The sequence below is a fragment of the Furipterus horrens genome, unplaced genomic scaffold, assembly GCF_987537825.1.
Source record: "Furipterus horrens unplaced genomic scaffold, mFurHor1.1.pri manual_scaffold_2, whole genome shotgun sequence".
NCBI classification, from domain to species: domain Eukaryota; kingdom Metazoa; phylum Chordata; class Mammalia; order Chiroptera; family Furipteridae; genus Furipterus; species Furipterus horrens.
Window position 1 is genome coordinate 70,965,293 of NW_028327172.1, and position 20,663 is coordinate 70,985,955.

The following is a 20,663-nucleotide window of genomic DNA, read 5'->3' on the forward strand; positions in this document are numbered from 1 at the left end:
GCGAGATTGTTCTTCCTGCCTCACAGTGCCAACTGCAACTTGCCATTCACATCTCCTCCTAGATTTGGTCATGTGTTTCTCTCAGACTTCCCTGTGCTCACGCCATTACAGCAGGCATCACGTTGTACTGTGATTGTCTATGAATATGTCTTTAGAGTTTAGTCCATAATTTATGTACTTGAGAGCAGGAATTCTACTTATTTGTATCCCTAGCATTTATACAGTAGTTGTCACAAGGTAATCACTCAATGTATATTTGTTGAATAAATGCATATATGAACATATCTTAGTTTAACATGTCCATTTGGAAAGTATCCTTTTTGCAACCTCACCCTCCTCCTCTGCTTCTTTGGAAATTTCTCCACCTAAAACCACACCCTATCTGCCTGTGCTTCCTGACCTCATTCTGACCTTCTCAGCTGGTATAACTTGCTGAGATTCTCCCACTTATGCTCCCACTTCAGTTTGCATGCCTGCTCCTTTGCCCAGCATGCCATTAGAACCTCCTCAGACACTTGCCTTGCTCCCCAAGCTTGGGATGAGACTACACAGAACACACCTGCCCACCTAATGCAGTCAAATCCCTCCTCAACCTCTAAACAACAGACCCAGGGTCATTTTTGAGAGAGGGAGCTTGGTTTAGGAACACAAATGCAGAAAAACCCTGGCCATACTTTGACTCTGCCTCAACTGCCATAATAAAGCTCCATCTGCATAGAAGGAATTAATTAAGTAGGAGTGGCATGTTTGGGGAATCGCAAGGCATATGCCCTCATTCAGGCATGCAAACAGCCATGGGTTCTAAGGACTATGAACACCTCACAGCAAGCAAGTCCATTTGCTGATAACTTATACTGTAAATCAAGACATACATAAACATAGAGAGTTATACAAAATGAATTCATTCATTCATTTGATAAATATTTACTTAGTGTCTCCTATATACTAGTCACTGTGCTAAATGCTTGGGATATAAAAGGATATATATTGCCCCTCCTTCAAGGAGTTTTCAGACTTGCAGGGGAGACAGATATCTGGACATAACATTACAGAACAATGCAGTATTTGCAAGCATGAGGCATACACAAGATAACCCAAGGACATGCAAATAACAGAATCTGGAAGTTGGATGGGTGCTTAGGGCCTGTTAGTCCAGTCCTTGAATTATGCATGAATCCCCTACATACCCAGCCAGCCTACACTTAAATACTGATAGTACAGTGAGAAGGACCCCACCTTCTCCACAGACAGCCTAATATATTTGTGAATACTTCTGTCAAGTAATTCATTTTTAAATTCTCAACAAAATATGGATATTCACCAACAATCCTCGGTGCTGCTGAGCTGTTCTAGGACCTCCTGCCCCTTGTTCTGTTCACCAAAGGCTGCTTGAAGGTGGGATACTCCTTCAGGAATATGAAGATTTGACCCCAGTTCTGATGCTCTCCCAGCCTTCCAGACCTGGACCTTCTGAGGTGAGTCAGGGATCAGAATGAAGATTCCATCTTGGTTATGAGCACAGGGCGTAAATATATCTTGTCATACCCAGAAAACAAACGAAACACCTAAATTGAAGCACAAGAGGTAAGAGGCCACATGATGGAATCTTCCTTCTCAACTGGGAATTTCTAGATAAGATCTACATTATTAAGGCGCTACGTGTCTTAGTCCATTGGGAGTGCTATAAAAAAGTGCCATAGATTGGGTGGCTTATAAACAACAGAAACTTATTTCTCACAGTTCTTGCAGCTATGAAGTCCAAGATTAGGGTGCTCGCATGGTCAAGTTCTGGCCAGAACACTCTTTGGGTTGAAGACTACTGGCTTCTCCTTGCAGCCTTACATCAAAGAAGGAGAGCCTGAGAGCTCTCTGGGGTCCCTTTTACAAAGGCACTAATTCCATTCATGAGCCACCCCCAACCCATGACCTTATTGCCTGCTAAAGGTCTCACCTCCTACTACCACACATTAGGAGTTAGGAGTTCAGCTTATGGATTTTGAGGAGACACACATATTCAGTCCATTGTACGAGGTGTAGCTGGGTACCAGCTAGGAGAAAAACCCAATCATTGTGACCAAGTGGACCACAGTAGAATAGAGGGCAGTCTCTTCTTGGGCTGCCCCAAGGGTTAGGCTCTGATAAGCTTCATTTTCTAAACTTGGAGGGTCCTTTTCATTCCAGCTCCAAATAGTCCAAACATGTCGAAATATACATCTGGGCTCTTAATAATCAAGTGATAAAATTCAGCGACACTTACAATATGAAACTCTTAAGCTTGGTTGGAAGAGAAAAGTAGAATGCTCTAAATATCCACTCTGAAAAAAAAATCTCTTTACACAGATAAAAGGTCATGAAATGCTAGAGCCAAAGGGTCTTTTTCTGTCTGAAATGCCTGATGTTTAGAAAGTTGACATGATTATTCCAGGCTTCTTATTTGTTTTGAAGAATTTTTAGCAGCTTTGTAGAATTGGAAAGTTTGAGTAACTTGAAAACCATTATTTCAAATTCACTTATCCAACTGGCAGAGTCCATGTGAACCTACTTGTGGGATTTATTGATGTTAATATTTTAAGTATTCCAGTAAATAATTTATGCTATAACTCTCTAAGAAGTTGTGGCATATTTTTAGGAAATGTAATGAAGTTATAAAATTATGAGGTTCTTTGCAGAATTCTCAGTGATGCAGGCTTTTCATTTCAAAGTTAGTCCATGGAGACCAAGCTCAGAAGTTACCTCCACCATAAAAGTTTTCCAGGCAGAGTCACTTCCTTCTCCTTTTGTGCTTCTGAGAACTTTTTATATTCCATTAAGACAGCTGTTTCCCATTGGATAGTGATTGCCATGTCCATTAGAAGTTGGCCTCATTGGGAGAAAGTCATGGCTTATCCACCCTTTTCTTTCCACACAATGCTTGGCCAGACTTGGCATCAGGCAATGCTTGTTGAATGAATGAAACTGACATTCCTACAGCTGAGAAACTGAAATGAGTTGTACCTGCAAACTCTTTGCATAATTCAGGGTTAAATCAGCAATTCTAACAAAAGTTTTGTCACCATATTCTGCCATCCAGGCAGCACAACGCCTTAGTATACATGGGTGAGGAAGAAAAAAAAGGAATAATAAATATGTGTTTTTTAAAAACCGGGTTATTACCTGCCATGGGATCATTTCTTAACTTAGTAACCGTGAGAAAATTACTTCATCTCCCTGAAGTTCAGCTTTCTAAAAAGTGTGTGAAATAGAACTCATAAAGGTCTCTATTCCATCTGTAACAGAGTTTTGTGTCAAATGTCAACTGGAGAATCATCAAAACAGAGCACAATTCATAGCGCTGTTATCATTCAGCAAATTTGCTTATAGATATTATTTGCTACACAGTATTGCATTGCAGCTTGGAGCTGCCCAAATTGGGAGGTGACGTAGCATGTGGGAGGCAGTATAAATGTAGTGGGTAAGAGCGAGGACTTTGGGGACAGATCTAGATCTACATCCCAGGTCCACCATTTTCTAGCGGTGATCTGTGAGAAAGATATATAATGTTTCAGAGCCTATCTGTAATAGGGGACCATAATATATACACTTTCGTGGGGTTGGTGTCAGGATTAAATGCAAAGATTATAATGTACCTACTGTAGACCCTGGCCAGTAATAAAAGTCAATAAATGGCAATAGCAGTTATTTTTATTATCATCATTATTAACTCTTAAAGTAGATACAGTCCTGGAAGGGACAGTCCCATCTGCAAACATCAACCCATGGGGAAACAGAATGAACTGTGCCTAGGCATTAGGAAGAAGCCATTTGTCCCCAAAGGAAGGCTGCTGGCTCGAACACATTTCCCTGGAAAAAGACCTATGAAAAGTGGGTAAGAGTGAAACATGAAAAATTTGCTGTGTGCCAGTCCTAAAAAGGAAGAGAGAAAACTAGGCAGGAAAGAGTAGCAGAGGCGAAGAGGCAGCGAAAAGTTCTATGAGGACTTGCTGAGGCATAGCCATAAACAAGGCAGGGGACACTGGGAAGCCGCAGGAATGGATTAAGTGGTTCTATTTGAGAAAAGGAATCAGGCTGCAGCCTCTGAGGCAAAGAGCCAAAGAGCCAAAATAAGATAAACTGCCACAGCTCTGATTATGAACCAAGAATAGGATATTGACATGGGCCCCACAGCAAAGGACTGTTGTTCACACAGATCTTCACAGCCACACCTGTGCAGGGGGATATATCAGTGACACTGTGTAACCCAGCTGTCCATTAGAAAGATAATATGAGCCCCAAGAATAATTTAAAACATTTTTTAAATTAAAAAAAAAAGGTAATACAGGTGAAAGTAATTTTTTAAATTTATTTTATTTTAATAATATATATTATTTAAGCTGTTATATCCAAAATAGTATTTTGACATTTAATCAATATACAATAAAAATTAGTAATGAGAATGTTAGATTTTCTTTTCCACACCAATGATTTATTTACTTATTTTATTGATTGATTTTAGAGAGAAAAGAAGAGAGAGAGAGAGAGACACATCAACTTGTTTCATTTACTGATGCATTCATTGGTTGCTTCTTGCATGTGCCCTGACCAGAGATGGAACCTGCAACCTTGGTATTTGGGGATGATGCTTTAAGCAACTGGGCTAACCAGCCAGGGCCACACCAATGCTTTAAAAATCCAGTGTGTATTTTCACTCACAGCACGTCATTTTCTAGTTGGCATACCTCAAGTGCTCTACAGCCACTTGGCACAGATCTAATCCCAAGTAAAAATGAAGTCCATTCTCCTGACCTCCTACGCTATTAACACTGTTTAAAAGCCCACATTCATAGAGCCAGAAAAGACCTCTGGAGATGTTCAACGTACAAGGGCCATCTATACATTCCTTGCAGGTTTCCCCGCAGCATCTTTGCTTGAATTTAGGCAGTTTCACACCCCATTGCAAACCATCCTCCAATTTAACACTCACGGAGCACTGACTTGTGGTTGGCTAGACACCTTAATCGTGGTACATGTACTGTCCACTGTCATTCTAAGGGAAGCTGCCTTACACACATCTTCCTCCTGCAATCCCAAGGTAGTTTGATGCACCCGCTTCTCCCACTACCTCTGGCCCAGCTAACCAACAGTAAGCACGTGACTCTGTGAACCATTCCATCCATTCATGTAGTCACCTGGTGTAGAAAATCCCACCCACCCAGGGACAGACCATGGGGACCAGCCAGTCAAACCCTCTGTCAGGAATATAGAGGCCAAGTCAGTTCACTGACAGGGAGAAGTGACCAAAGAAGACGCAACAGAAGCAGAAAGAGCAATAATCATATGGGTTTCCAGTCAACCCTCAAGCTTCTGCAGGTTCCTCTTCAACCTGTTTTCCAGATCAGCCTTCCGAAAGCCACTTGATTTTAACAAAGCACTTCTCCAGATGAAAGAATTGTAAAGGGCTCCCCTGGGAAGGTATCTAAATAACCCTGGTTCCTGGAGCTCTGTTGGAGCCTTCCAATACCAATCACATTTCTGGGCTCCCAAGGAACAGATTTTTTGCTGTTTCTGGTTTTTCATGAGATTCCTTTATTCTTATGGTCATGACTAGTTTACAAGAATCCCTTCCGTTCTGAGGGAGCCTGTGCCTTTCAACAGAAAGGCCTACCACAGAGATGGCAGCTTGCACACACATTGGAGCAAAGGTCTTCTCCACCACTCCCCTTGGGATTTGGTTTGCATTCAGTCTCAGGCCTGTACTTAGCCTGACAGGAAAGTGATGGATTACTTTGGGTTGCATTCCTAAATAATTATTCTGAAAAGACCTCATAACAGTGGCCCTCTTGGGATTCTTTTAAGCCTCACATCGTCTATAGCAGTGGTTCTCAGCCATGACTGCACATTAGAGCTACCTGGGGTCCTTTTAAAACCTGCTGGTGCCCAGTTTCTCTCCCAGACCTCTGAAATCAGAATCTCTAAGGGCAGGGCCCTGGGCATCTGCACTTCTTAAAAGCTCACCCAAATAAATTGAATGTGTAGCCACAACTGAAATTCAGACACACTGACATACAGGACATACCCTTGTTACAGGCTTGGGTTGCTAGCAGAAAATTTTATATATTACTTTTTTAATCACATAAGAATTGTATTTTTTTTTAAAGAATACATACAACATAGGGCATGATCCACAGTAAAAAGTCTCACTCATCAGTATACATATGTGTGTATATGCACATATGTATTTGCATAAGCATAGACAATTTTGGAAAAGAACACAAGAAACCCAATAGTTACATCTAGGGAATGAAGTTGTTGGGATTTCTACTGATGAGTGTTTATTAATCAAAATGTTTTATTAATCTAAATGTTTCAAAACATTGATTAATATCAAGAGATAGTGATTTTTGAAGAAATGTGTTTCCTCACACTCTGGTATGAAAATCAATTGATATAACTTTTAAAGTGGTAATTTGGCATATTCTCTAATATGTCCTTTGATCCAACAATTTCACATCTAAGTGTCTATTATACAGAATACAACTGAAAAACAAGTGAGTAGAAAGATGTATCATATATAAAAAAGCATTTCTTGTAACAAAAAAGGGAAACACTTGAATGCTCCTCAATAAATAGTTAGATAAAACATAGTTACTTTGAAAATCCTGTGCAACCATTAAAACAAATAAGGGGACTATAAGAAATGATATGAAAAGTTGTGATAAGAATATGAATCATCAAAAAGAGCCAGGTGCAAAATGATCTACAAACATAATCCAATTTATGTTAAAAAAAAAAGTTTACACACACACACACACACACACACACACTTCTAATCACAGAGAAAGGGTTGGAAAGAATAACAAGTTTTTAATACAGCTATTTGCAGATGACATGATGGTCTATGTAAAAAATTCCAATGACTATGAGAAAACTAGAACACAGAAATGAGTTCAGCACAATTGAAGGATTTAATATCACTACACAAAAAGTTAATTGTATTTGGGGGAGATATTCATCAAAGTGTACAAATTTTCAGTTACAAGATAAATAAATTCTGGAGAGCTAATGTATAGCATGGGACTATAGTTAATAATAGTGTATCATATACCTGGAATTTGCTAAAAGAGTGAGATCTTGAGTAAGCTCTCTCAGATGTTCTCAACATACACATGCACACACATGATAACTGTGTGAGTTAATGGGTATGTTAATTAGCTTATGATAACGATTTCATAATATACACGTATATCAAAACAGCATGCCGTACAGTTTAAATATACACAATGCTTACTTTTCAATCATACCTCAATAAAGCTGGGGAATAAATTAAAGAAAAAAAATTGTATTCTTGTATACTAAATGTGTACATGATAAATGAAATTTAACAATGCAATCTCATTTTCAATTGTACCAAAGAAAATAAAGTACTTAACTGTAAACCTAACAAAATATGTACAGGAACCTCATGATAAACACAAAATACTAATGTAAGAGACCAAAGATCTGAATAACAGCAGAAATTTTCATGTTTGAACACTAGAAGACTTCATATAGTAAAGATGTCACTTCTCTTCAAATTAACCTACATGTTTAACAGGATTCCTATTGAAATCCCAACAAAATTTTTGTAGGCATAGACAAACATTTTATAACATTTATATGGAAAGTGAAAAGCCTGAGGATAGCCAAAGCAATTTTGAGAAAGAACACCAAAATGAGAAGAATCACTCTGCCTGATGTATGGTTTATTATATAACTTCTGTATAGCATAGGCACATGGATCAATGGAATAGAGTGGAAAATCCAGAAACGGAGTCGTATAAATACACCCAATTTATTTTTGACAAAGTCTAAAAACCAATTCAGTGAAGGAGAGGTAGACTTTTAAAAAAATGTTGTCAAAGCAACTGAACATACATAGGTAAAAACTGAATTTTGACCTAATCCTGCCACCTCATATAAAAATTATCTCAAAGTGGATTACAGATATAAATGTAGAACTAATGTAGAAAAAATAGAAAATCTTTGAGAATGAGGACTAGACACAACGTTCTTATACTTTACACTAAAAGAATAATCCATAAAAAGAAAAACTGATAAATCAAACTTTATCAAAATTTAAAACTCTTGCACTGTAAAAGATTCTATGTAGAGAATGAAGTAAAAATTTACACAGTGGGAGGAAATGTTTATAAACTACACATCTGAAAAAGGATGTGTATCTAGAAATATGTTTAAAGAACTCCCAAAACTCAACAGTAAAACACACACATGCGCACACAAATAATCTAATTAGAAAATGTCGAAACACATTAACAGACATTTCCCTGAAGAAGATATATAGATGGTGCCATGACCAGGTAGCTCAGTTGGTTAGAGCATCATCCCAATACACCAACGTTGTGGGTTGAATCCCTAGTGGGGGCACATACAAGAATCAACCAATGAAGGCATAAATAAGTGGAACAACAAATTGATGTTTCTCTCTCTCTCCCTCCCTTCCCCTCTCTCTCCCTTCCTCACTCTGTCTACAAAATTAATTGATTAATTAATTAAAAAGAAGATATATAACTGGCAAATAAATATATGAAAAGATGGTCAGCATCATAATTTAATAAGGAAATGCAAATTAAAATCGCAAGGTATCACTACCCAGTTGTCAGAATGGCTAAAATTTTTTAAATAGTGATAACACCAAATTCTGACAAGAATTCAGAGAACCTCCTTTACTCATGCATTGCTGGAGATAATGCAAAAGGTAATGGCCACTCTGGAAAATAGTTTGGCATTTCATTTTAAGACTAGAAATTGATTTAATAAGACCCACATACTGTACTCTTGGGAATTTATCCCAGAGCAATGACAATTTATGCTCATGAAGAAACTTGCACAAAAATAAATGCTCAAGCAGCTTTACTTGTAATAGCCCCAAAATGGAAGCTACCTAAATGTTCTCCCATGGGTAAGTGTGTGAATAACTAAACTGTAGTACATGCATACCTGTTGAATTCAACTCAGCAATTAAAAAAACCAACTATTGATGCACACTTGGGGATTTCAAAAAACTAATGCTAAGTGGAAAAAGTCAATCTCATGCATGTAAATACTGCATTATTCCATTTATAAAACACTCCTGAAATAAAATTATACAGATGGACAACAGATTAATGGTTTCAAAGGGTCAGGGATGGGGTGGATACAAAATGTAGTAAAGAGAACCACTGATGTATGCATAGTTTTGTATCTTTTTTAAAAAATTATATTTCATTGATTATGTTGTTACAGTAGTCCCAATTTTTTCTTCCCTTTGTTCCCCTCTGCTCAGTACCCTCCTTCCCTCCAGCAATCCCATCCCCCTTAGTTCATGTCCACGGGTCATGCATATAAGTTCTTTGGCTTCACCCTTTCCTATATTATTCTTAACTTCCCCCTGTCTATTTTGTACCAACCAATTTTGCTTCTTAATCCCTGTACCATTTCCACATTTCTCTCCCTTCCCCCTCCCAGCTGACAACCCTCCAAATGATCCCCACACCTATGATTCCGTTCCTATTCTGGTTTGCTTAGCTGGGTTTTGTTTTTATTTTTTAGATTCAGTTGTTGATAGTTGTGTTTGTTGTCATTTTAGTGTTCATAATTTTGATCTTTTTCTAAATTAAGTCCCTTTGACATTTCATATAATAATAGCTTGGTGATGATGAACTCCTTTAGCTTTACCTTGTCTGGGAAGCACTTTATCTGTCCTTCCATTCTAAATGATAGCTTTGCTGGATAGAGTAATATTGGTTGTAAGTCCTTGCTTTTCATCACCTTGAATGCTTCTTGCTAGTCCCTTCTCGTCTGTAAAGTTCCTTTTGAGAAATCAGCTGATAGTCTTATAGGCACCCCTTTGTAGGTAACTCTCTTCTTTTCTCTTGCTGCTTTTAAGATTCTCTCTTTATCGTGAAACTTTGACATTTTAATCATGATGTGTCTTGGTGTGGTTCTCTTTGGTCTAGCTTACCTGGAACTCTCTGTGTTTCCTGGACTTGTATGTCTATTTTCTTCCCCAAATTTGGAGAGTTTTCCTTCATTATTTTCTCACATAAGCTTTCAATTTTTTGCGCTTCCTCTTCTCCTTCAGGCACCCCAATGGTTTGGATGTTGGCGTGTTTAAAGTTGTCCCTGAGATTCCTAAGCCTCTCCTCAGTATTTTCAATTCTTGTTTCCTCATTCTGTACTGGTTGACTGTTTTTTTTCTTTCTTATGTTCCAATCATTGATTTGAACCCCGGTTTCCTTCCCTTCACCACTGGTTTTGTGTGGATTTTCTTTTGTTTCATTTAACATAGCCTTCACTTCTTCCCTTATGTGTTTGTCATACTTAAGCATATCTATCAAGCCTGTGATCATCTTTATCACCAGTGTTTTGAACTCTGCATCTGTTAGGTTGGCTATCTCCTCGTCGCTTAGTCCTCCCACTAGAACCTTGATCCATTCCCTCTTTTGGGCCATACCTCCCTATCTCCTCATCTTGACAGTCTCCTGTGTTTTTTTGCTCTGTGTCTTAAGTAGAGCTGTCACACTTGTTAGATTGTAAGGGGTGAAGCCTTAGGTATTTGTCAGTAGAGGGCAACCTGTTTCATCACGTTGTGGTGCTGTTTGTGGGGGAGGGGTCTCAGAGGGAACAATGCCACTTGCTCAGCCCTCGCCCCTTTTCCAGGCACTTCTCTCACTTTGTATTGGACTGGTGCCTCTCTAGCTGTTGCCCTGGCTGTCGTTCCCAGAGTGGGTGGGTCTGCAGATGTTCTAGGACTGTGGGACCCTTTAAACAAGTGGACTCTGCTGAGAGACCAGTAGTTTCTTCCTCTGCCCCAACCCCCACTGGTTTGCACAGTCAGAAGCAATGAGGTTTTATTTTCCCTGGCGCTGGGATCATGAGCTGCACAGTCTGGTCTGGTGCTGGGAGTGCTCCCCAGGTATCCTTCCCTACTTTTAAAAATGCGTTACTGCACTTTCTGCTGGCCTGCCACTGCCACCATCACACCTCATCTTCTCTGCCCGGCTCCACCCCTCCTACCTGTCTGGATGAGTATTTCTTCTTTATATCTTTGTTTGTTGGACTTCCATGCAGCTCGATTTTCTGGAACTTCTGGTTGTTTCTAGTTTTAAGGTAGTTGTATTCCTTCTTAGTTGTGGAGGGAGTTGCGGCATGTCTATCTAGGTCTCCATCTTGGCCAGAAGTCCTAGTTTTGTATCTTGATTGCAGTTCTCAATCAGGGGCTCTCATACAGTTGAAGTCAGTGGCTGGGCCTGGAGTTCTCTGAAGGCTTCTTCCCTAGAGCCTAAATGTGAATGGCTGGAAAATCTGTGGTAGATTGGGCTTCTCTGCATGGAGCCTCTCCACCTAGCTAGCCTGGGGTTTCTCACAGTATGGTGGTCTCAGAGAAATTAGCAGTCATGCACTGGGGCTGGCTTGTACCAACATGTAAGAGCTTATTCTGTATTTTTCTTTCCACCCCTGCATTTAGTGCTATTGCTTTGGTAGCTTGAAATTGGTCATGGTGGGAGCGCATATTTTTACCATGAAAACAGGCAAACACTGCAAATTAGGATTTTTCCCTTTTGCCCCAGAGAAGCAGGTTGCCAGCATACGAGTTTACATGGTGGTTGGCTTCCCCTAGAGCGAATGGACCAAGAAACTCAAGAGAAAGCTGCAAAGCTTCTTAGAACCTAGCTACAGGTTTCCACAAATGTCACTTCCTTCTTATCCCCTTGGTCAGTCAAGACCTTAAAGCTAGCCCCAATTCAAAAGGAAGAGAACTATTATTCATGGCCTGTGGAAGGGTAGCAAAGAAATTGTATAATATCGGACATGGTACAGAGTGGGCACTCAATAAATACTTGGTGAACGAATGAGTGAGTAAACTCACTTAAGCACTAATCTGCATGTCCTTAAATCACTCTAAAAGTATAAAGCTTTCTGGGAAGTATTATTTCAACATTAGAGAAGTCAATAAATTTTAAGCCCTCAAAAACCCTAAATCTGAAAATTGCTTGATATAGATCTATTTACACTCTGTCTGCGGGTATTTCACAGATCTGTTTAAATAAGCCCTCCCTGCTTATGTACTCAACTGGTACTGTACACATGACAATTGCAGAATTCTTGTGTTATAGATGTTTTATACTATTTAGATTTGCTTTACTTCCCTAAGTGAACTGCAAGTTCCTTACGAGAGTTCTCATGTATTGGGTTGGCCGAGAAGTTCAGTTAGTTTTTTTCCATGCGATGGCTCTGGTAGTGCTTAGCTGTCTTTAACTTCATTCAAAACAATTTTGTTAGATCGTATTTGAGACAGCTGTCATATCCGTGTGCATTTAAAAAATAAACTTATCAAAATTGGTAAATTTTTGTGCAGCCATTTTAATATTGAAGATGGAAGAAAATAAGCAAAATTTTTAGTGTATTATGCTTTGTTCTTTCAAGAAAGGTAAAAACACAACTGAAACTAAAAAAAAAATTTGTGTAGTGTATGGAGAAGGTGCTGTGACTGATGGAACGTGTCAAAAGTGGTTTGCGAAGTTTCTTGATACTATTGACATTTGAGCCAAATAATCCTTTTGGGGGGCTGTCTTGTGCATTGGAAGATGTTTAGCAGCACCCCTGGCCTCTACCCACTAGAAGCCAATAGCAGGAGATAGCCTACATACTCAAAATATCCAGATCAATAAATTTATTGGTGAAAAAATGTGTCTTTTATTTTATGAAAAAACTAAATGGACTTTTTAAGAAACCTAATATTTCTTTGCCACTCATTCTTCCTACCATATCAAAAACAGATAATTATACATACACATACACACAGATGCTTACAAGATATATGATGGTTAGATATTATGAGCCTTAAGTGCGAAGGAAAGAAGAAAAGGAACTACAAATTCTTTATTTTTTAAAGATTTTATTTATCTTTTAGAGAGAGGGTAAAGCAGGGAGAAAGAAAGGGAGAGAAACATCGCTGTGTGAGAGAAACACCAATTGGTTGCCTCTCATACATGCCCCAACCTGGTCTGCAACCCAGGCATATGCTCTGACGGGGAATTGAACTAGCAACCTTTGACTTTTTGGGATGATGCTCAACCAAATAAGCCACACCAGTCAGGCAGGAACTAAAAATTCTTAATTGCTATGTTTCAGAGCATTCCCTAAATGTTCTCATTTAACTCTTATATTCACACAGTGAAGTAGGCACTAGTATTTCTACCTCACAGTTCAGAAAAATGTCTCAAGAAGGTTCAGCTGCCTGGTCAAGGCCACACTAGAAGTGGAGGAGCTGGGATTCAAATGTAGACCTGCATGGTTCCAAGGCCTGGGTTTTATGCATTCTTCAGGCCATCTTCCCACTGCAACACGCACACCCCTCTTCTTCCATTCTCTCTGCTCCATCACTGAAGTATTTATAAGAATCATAACAATGCTGATGCTTCTAAACCCCAGACAGGGGAACAACTATTTCAAGTTCTGCTCTTGTAAAACAAAAATTGCCCTTTAAAAGGTTGAGAAGAAGTTTAAAATATTTTAGGAAAGGAGTGAGCCTGGTAGCAAGAAGGTCAGTTTTGCAATAACTAAGGTAAAGGGCATTGGTGGTTTGGTCCAAGGTGGTGGTCGTGAAATGGGAAAATGTGAAAAATTTTGAGGAGTATCAAGAAGACAGAATCACCAGACTAGTGAATGACTGGATTGTGCAGGTGCTGATCCTTCACTGTAGAATCAACGGGCTGTACAAAAAAGGTAAGACTAGAGAGAGGAAGACTGTATGGGAGGTTTCCATAATCCTGGAATAAGATGGTAAGGGCTTTTTAAATCAGGAAGATAGCCATGGAAGTGGGAGAATGGATGCATTTGAGACATAATATGGAGGCAGAATCTGCTGGATGTGTTGCCAAACTAGATGGGGGAATGTGAGGGCAAAAGAGGGGTCAAGGGCAAAGCCCAGAAACCTGTTATGGACAACCAGATGCTTTTCACTGAGCTAGGGACACAGCAGGGGGAGCAGGTTTCGGGTAAGGATGAATTCCGAATGAACCAAGTTTGAGGTGAATGTGTCAGCAGGCGCTGGCAGACAGCGTGCAGTTACATGTATAACAAAACAAGCATCTCTTATCTAATGAGATCCTTGCTCTCCTCAGAGATTAAGGATGAAGGTACTGAATATTATGTGCAGTAGGGTTCTGTATCAAGTAATAAAAGGATTTTGCAGTTCTCAGTATTTTCACTTCACAGTGGTTAAACTCTCCCCAAAAGCCATTTCTCACTCTGTAGGCGCCTCTGTCATAACCAAGATGTCTTTATTGAGTCTTCCAAAGCTAGTAAGACATATATGATTCAATCAGTGACAGTGACTCATACAACCCATTGAAAGTGTTGCAGGGAAAGTTCAGTGGCTCCTAGCACCATGTGTCTGCCTGCACACCAACACAAACATACCCCACAACTCATGCTCATTTTCTTAGAACTTAGGACAGGCGCAAAGGCATGTTTGCACACTTCTGCTCCACACAGCAGGACTGCCATTACTTACACAATGTGCCTGCCTGCATGTCTGGACAGGAAGCTTGGGCCCCTTTGTCTCTTGCTATACTCTGAGGCAGAGGGGAAGCATTCATGCCAGTGAATGAGCAAATACAGGCTCTCAGGAGTGCTGCTGCTTTTCTGCACATCGACTTTTGTCATGAGACCTTATAAGAGTTCTACCCAAAACACAAGGCCAGTCGTTAGGAAGGCAGAGGGGGTAAGAGAGTCTCAACCCAAAGGAAACCACCCGTAGGTGCTTTACCTATGTGCTTGTTACACAACTCTCAGAATAGGCACCAGAACCAAGCTTGGGTTAGATTCCCAGCCCTCTGTGAGAACCTGCCACTCTCACACCCAGCTGAGTGAGGCTCTTTTCATCCAGCCCAGGGCCTGCCAGCCCGCCAGGCAGACACCAGATACCTGGGAACCAACCCACCTCCTCACCAAACCGGGTGTCCCTTAACCTGACTCCAACTTTACCCAGAGAGGCCCTAAAAAGTCCCCCTCAAATCAAGCTTTCCTGAATGGAAACCCACCAAATAAGAGCTTCCTTACCTGAGAGAAGGTCCTGGTGACCAGCAGGAAAAAAACCCCACCAACTTCTAACAGCAGTGACAGGGACGCACAGGACAAATCTGTTGGTTTTAAAAGAAGAAAGGTGACTTCATCCTGAGTGCCGTGGAGTTGAAAAGAGCAGCAACGAGTGCTCTCTGGCTGAGCCAACTCTGCCTCACCAGTGATGACTCCATCCAAATTATGCAGCCACTGCCCAGACATGCTCAGCCTCCAGAAGGCAAATCTCTGGAATCTGACTCGCCCTGTTTTCAAAGAGCTTCAGAAAGTCCTGAAACACCAATCACCTTAATCAGCCCCAGGGAGAGAAAAACTAGGCACTATTTCCCTGAATCGTATCATTGTCTCCCAAGAATCCAACAGTCTGGAAAACAGCTTCTAGGGAAGGAAACAGGTATTTAAATTCCTGAGAGGTAAAAACTTTTCAGGAAGGAGGGTAGAAAAGAAACAAAGATATTTCAATCAGGATGCATGGTATTAAGGAGCTGGAAATTATCAGTTTGCTAAGATTTCAGAGCTGGTGGATTTGTAAGCATACAAAGGTGACAAATAAGCGACAGCCTGTACTTTGCAGAGGGTCAGGGGGTGGCATTCAATTATGCAAAGGGGACGAGTCACTTTATGGAAAGGAAGAGCAATAGCTTTTCTAATGAAGGCGACCAATTTTTATATGATTTTCATTGACTATGATACCACTCTACCAAATTAGGGTCATTAGTAACATTAATATATCAGCTCAAAACATGCTCGCATTTTACCAAGAAGATATGGGAAAAGAGAGGGTTAAGGAATTTTCTTTTTTTGTTTGTTAAAGTGAGGCTGGAGCAATCAAATTTGTAACATGGGATTCAAGGTTAGATCAAGCCATGCAGTAGGCCACACACTGCTCCTTGATGCTGTGTGCTTGGGCTAAACTTTGGGCAGGATTTCCAACTGTGGTGTCAGAGCAAGAAATGATAATGGTGTGACCTCTGTTGGAAGTGGGGCAGAAGGTTGAGCTCAGCAGCCCAGTACCCTTTCCTTCACATGCCTACTTCAGGAGACTATAAGGGGACTTTGGGTCACTAGGCATGTATTTTCTTTCTGAGCTATTTTAAGGCATTGGGATCTTCTTATGTCAACTTCATTCCAGAGAAAGTGAAATAAGAAAATCTCTCTTTCTGTTTAGATAGAGATGTTCAGGTCCAACATTAGGAGTTTTTGAACTCAGAGATTTAAGAAATGTCAATATGGCTTGTAAAAGGAACTTGCAAGTCTTCTGGTCAGGGTGTAAATAATGAGAGAAGTAGAAGAGGGCAAGAATTTCTTCACTGGTATGATCAATAAAAAGGCAGGAGCCATTTTTTTTTTTTTTTTTTTTTGCTTCATTACAGTCTCCTCAAAGCCTAGTCAGAGAGTAACACATAGTAGGTGCTCAGTAGGTAGAGAGTAAATAATGTCACAGCCCCCTTCCAATTTCAGATTTCTGGAACAGATGTGTTGAGTCACGATCTGGTAAACCAGGCAATTGCAGAGAACCTGAGCCACTGGGTCTTATGGAATGCAAGAGGAACTTGGCCATTTGCTTTGTCCCAACCCCCAAGTTCATTGCCTATGTTAGGACAGGGCAAAGAAAGCCAATTTCTGGACCCTGAAGCCTCCTTTGCCTACCCTGTTCTCCTATACATCATCTAGACTCTAATCTCTAATTTTCTTTTGTTCTCAACATTCTATCATAAAAATTTCAAACTTAGAGATATGTTGAATGAATTTTGCAGTAAACATCCATATTCTCATCATGTAGTTTCTTCAACTGATGTTTTACTATATTTGCTTTATTATATATTGATTCTCTGTCCATTCCTCTATTCATCGAGCAACTCATTTAATTATTTTTGTTATTGTATTTCAAAGTAAGTTGTAGATATTAAAGATTCCCCAAATGCTTCAATGTTATTAACCAGAGTTCAATATTTATTTACAATTATTTTTCCAATGTTCTCATATCATTTCCCCCTCCTACCATATTATTTCTCCCTCCTACCAACAACGTATAAGAGTTTTAGTTGTTTTATATCTTTCTGATAACATTTGGTGTACAAGTTATTTCAACATCATTTGTCGAAAAGACTTTCCTTTCCCAGTTGGACTGCTTTGACATCTTTGTCAAAATAAAATAAATGTGTAGGTGTGGGTCTATTTCTGGGTTCTTTACTCTGTTCTATCAATCTGTTTATTGATTCTGGGGTCAATACCACACTGTCTTGATTACTGTAGCTTTAGGGTAAACCTTAAAGTCAAGTAGTGTAAGTCTATAACCTTCACTTCTTTTTTTTAAGACTTCTTGAATATTATAAGTTCTTTGCATTTCTATAGAAATTTTAGAATCAGTTTTTCAATTGCCATCTTAACAATACTGAGTCTTCTAATCAATTAACTTAGTATATCTCTCCATTTACTCACATCTGTAATTTCTTTCAGCATTGTTTTGTTGATTTTCACTTTGTCATTGATTTTCAGCACATTGACTATGATATGCCTAAGTATTTTTATTTCTGCTTTGTTTGTTTTTTATATTAATCTTTCTTGGTGTTTATTGAGGTTTTAGAGTGTGTAATATGTTTTTTACCAAATTTATGAACTTTTCACCCATTATTTATTCAAATACATTTCTGTGTCACTCTTTCTCTCCTCTTCTTCTGATATATACGAGAGAGAGAAAGAGAGAGAGAGAGAGAGAGAATAGAGAGAGAGAAACTCCCTTTTGGTGTTGTAAATATCGGTAGGTCTGTACATTTATTAAATCTCTGTTTCTCAGTTTGAATCATTTCTGCTGATCTACTAATTTACTGATTTTTCTTCTTTGATCTCCTTTGTGCTTCTAAGTATATCCATTGAACTTTTATTTCAGCTATTTATTTTTTAGCTCTTATATTTTTATTTGGTTCTTTTTATAGATTCTATTCATCTGGCATAATTTTCTATATTTTCATTCATTATGAACATATTTCCCTTTAAAAACTTGAGCATAGATATAATAACTTATTTAAAATTCTTGTCTGCTAATTCCATCACTTAGGTCAGAGTACTGTATTTGCTTATTTAATTGTTAATTTTCTCTATTAAATGTAAACTTCATGAGAGCTGGGGTTACGCTTGTGACATTCCCACTTGTGTGTCCAGTGTATCTCATGTGGAACACAGGAGGCCCTCAATAAATGCTGGTATTTGGTAACTGAATGAGAAAACTATCTGATCGGGACCCATCCCAACTTGCTACAAGATATCATCGGTGATCAATCCCTGAAAAACTAGACAATTTAGGAGTATCTAATCCAGCTTAATTTTTGTTTTAGAGTAATGTTTTAAAATTATATAACCAAAGTAGAGAGACAAATAGAACACAGATTAGCAAAAATAAAATAAATCAAATCACCCCACTTTTTTCTCTCAGATATAAACATTATTGCAATTTTTCATTTACCTTTTTGTTATTCTTCAAATTTTTATTCTTGACCTTTAATGTATATTAGACTTATCTGCACAGCTTTGAAAAGTTGTGATGTTCATGCCACACCCAAGACCAATTAAATTACATTCTCAGGGACTGAGACCCAGGTATTAGTTAGTTTGTTTTTTAATTCCCAAGGTAATGCCAACACAGTTGACCTTTGAACAATAGGGGCTTGAACTGCTCTGGTCCATTTTTATACAGATTTTTTTCAATAAATACACTCAGCCTTTTCGTATCCACAGGTTTCATATTCACAGATTCAACCAACCATGGATCGAAAACACTATTTTCAGTTTTCCAACCTCAGATTACCAACCTCGAATCAAAAACACTACTTTCATATTCTCAGCCACATATCAAAATATTCTTTTGAGCCTGTGGTTGGTTGAATCTGCCAAGGCAAAGGGCCCACTATAGTCAAAAGTTACATGCAGAACCTATATAATTTTATTAACCATTGTCACCCCAATAAATTCAATAAAAAAGAAGAAAAAGTTATATGTGGATTTTCCACTGTGTGGGGTAGGAGCCCCTAACTCACAAGTTGTTGCAGGGTCAGCTAACTGTATACAGTCCAGAGGATCTGAAAGGTATCCCAGCCAGGACTATAAGATTTTTCTGATGTCATTTTTGGTTTCCTATGTGAAACAGCCCTTGCCCTCCAGGAGAATTCAGAAAAGACAGAATTGGACGCAATTAAACATAAAACAATTAGAAATTAAAAACAAAAAACAAACAAACAAAAAAACCCCACCAAACATGCATAACCAAGTACTAATCTGCTTGGAAGCTGCAAGTTAAGTGTGCCAGGATAGACGCACTGGGATGCAATCAGAGGCGGACTCACCCAGACCGCTTGCTCCTTGGCGGAGCCCTGGCAACTGCATTGAGTCTCCTCCCTCTAGAAAGGTGTTCTGTATCAGGTTGGAGAAAGGGGCACAGTGACACCTTAGAATGATAGATGATGCTGATTCTATCCCTTCCTATTTTGGAAAATTTCTGCTTTATTGAGCCCCCAGGTTCCTGGCCTCTGTTGTCTCTTTGTGGTTTTAATGCTGCTTTTTAATTCTATACCTGACTGCAGAATTTGAGAAGACCACCCTCAACCAGAGAACTGCTGCAGAACTGTTCAATTGCTGCCCAGGTGGGCCACCTGGCTAGGGTGGAACCGAAGTGAGTTGGGCATAAACATCTGTCTGTTTCTCCAGCTTGTCCCAGGGGAACCAATCAGCAACAAAGTACTGGGCCTAGTTTTTCACCCAGGTGATACAACAGAAGCTCCCAGGATACTGTAAAACCTATTCTTAGGCCCTGCCCTAGGACAGTTAACTTAGAACCTCTGGGTGATGTTGTACAAGCATTGGTATTTTTGTCAAAGTTCCCAAGGAGATTAGTGAGGCAACTTGATGGTCTGTCCTCCTGGGCTGTGGGTGAATTTGAAATCTCCCTTCCTGCTATTCGTGAAGGCTGCATAGAGCAAAGTGCCAGATGTTATGACAAATAAGCTATGGTTTGAATCCCTGCTTTGCCATTTACTGGTTGTGTGATATTTGCTAAGTTACTAGACATCTCTGACATTTCATTTAGGTAATACTAAAAGAAGCGAAATAATAGAACCTACCACTGAGACTCAGTGAGACACAAAGCCACTGGCACACAGTGCGAATCTAATAAACACTCTCTCCCTTCCCTCCCTGCACCCCCCATTCCCACCCTACCTTAGCTTGCGGTAAGAGCTACGGGCAGCTCCAGTGTGGTTTTGTGCTTGTTCTCCTTGATCTGCCCCTGACCATGATGTCAGTCTGGATTTGCTGCCCTGGTCCCTGATCTGGCATTCTGATCTCAGCTTCTGAACTTGATCTGGCTCTTCTTTCCTGTCTTGCAGGTTCTGGGCCCAGTTTCCATCACCTGTTTCTGTTGCTCAGCTCTAAGTCCCACTGGGCCAGTTTCTAAAAGTAACTGCCCCCCCACCCCCTGTTGTTGTAGTCCCAGCTAAGTTTTAGCACCAGGAGGGGGTGGGGCTAATTTTAGATTCATCCTGGACTAACATCTGAGAACAGGCTTTCTCAAA

The 20,663-nt window shown here is 39.6% G+C and overlaps 1 protein-coding gene across 4 annotated transcripts in view; it reads right to left on the minus strand.

Annotated features, from left to right (window-relative positions):
- Positions 1-20,395, minus strand: part of AMOTL1 (angiomotin like 1) — a 145,142-nt gene extending 124,747 nt beyond the window's left edge. For 2 of the 4 annotated variants that reach the window (XM_090265841.1, XM_090265838.1), the window contains exons 1-3: positions 20,311-20,395; positions 19,440-19,506; positions 15,082-15,161 (exon numbers count right to left, since the gene is read on the minus strand). The gene's annotated coding sequence lies outside the window, so the exon portion shown is untranslated. Of the gene's footprint in view, positions 1-1,321; positions 1,566-11,031; positions 11,210-15,081; positions 15,162-19,439; positions 19,507-20,310 lie in introns of all 4 variants that reach the window. The other 2 variants (XM_090265839.1, XM_090265840.1) reach the window with 2 other exon arrangements.
- Between the last annotated feature and the right edge of the window lie 268 nt (positions 20,396-20,663).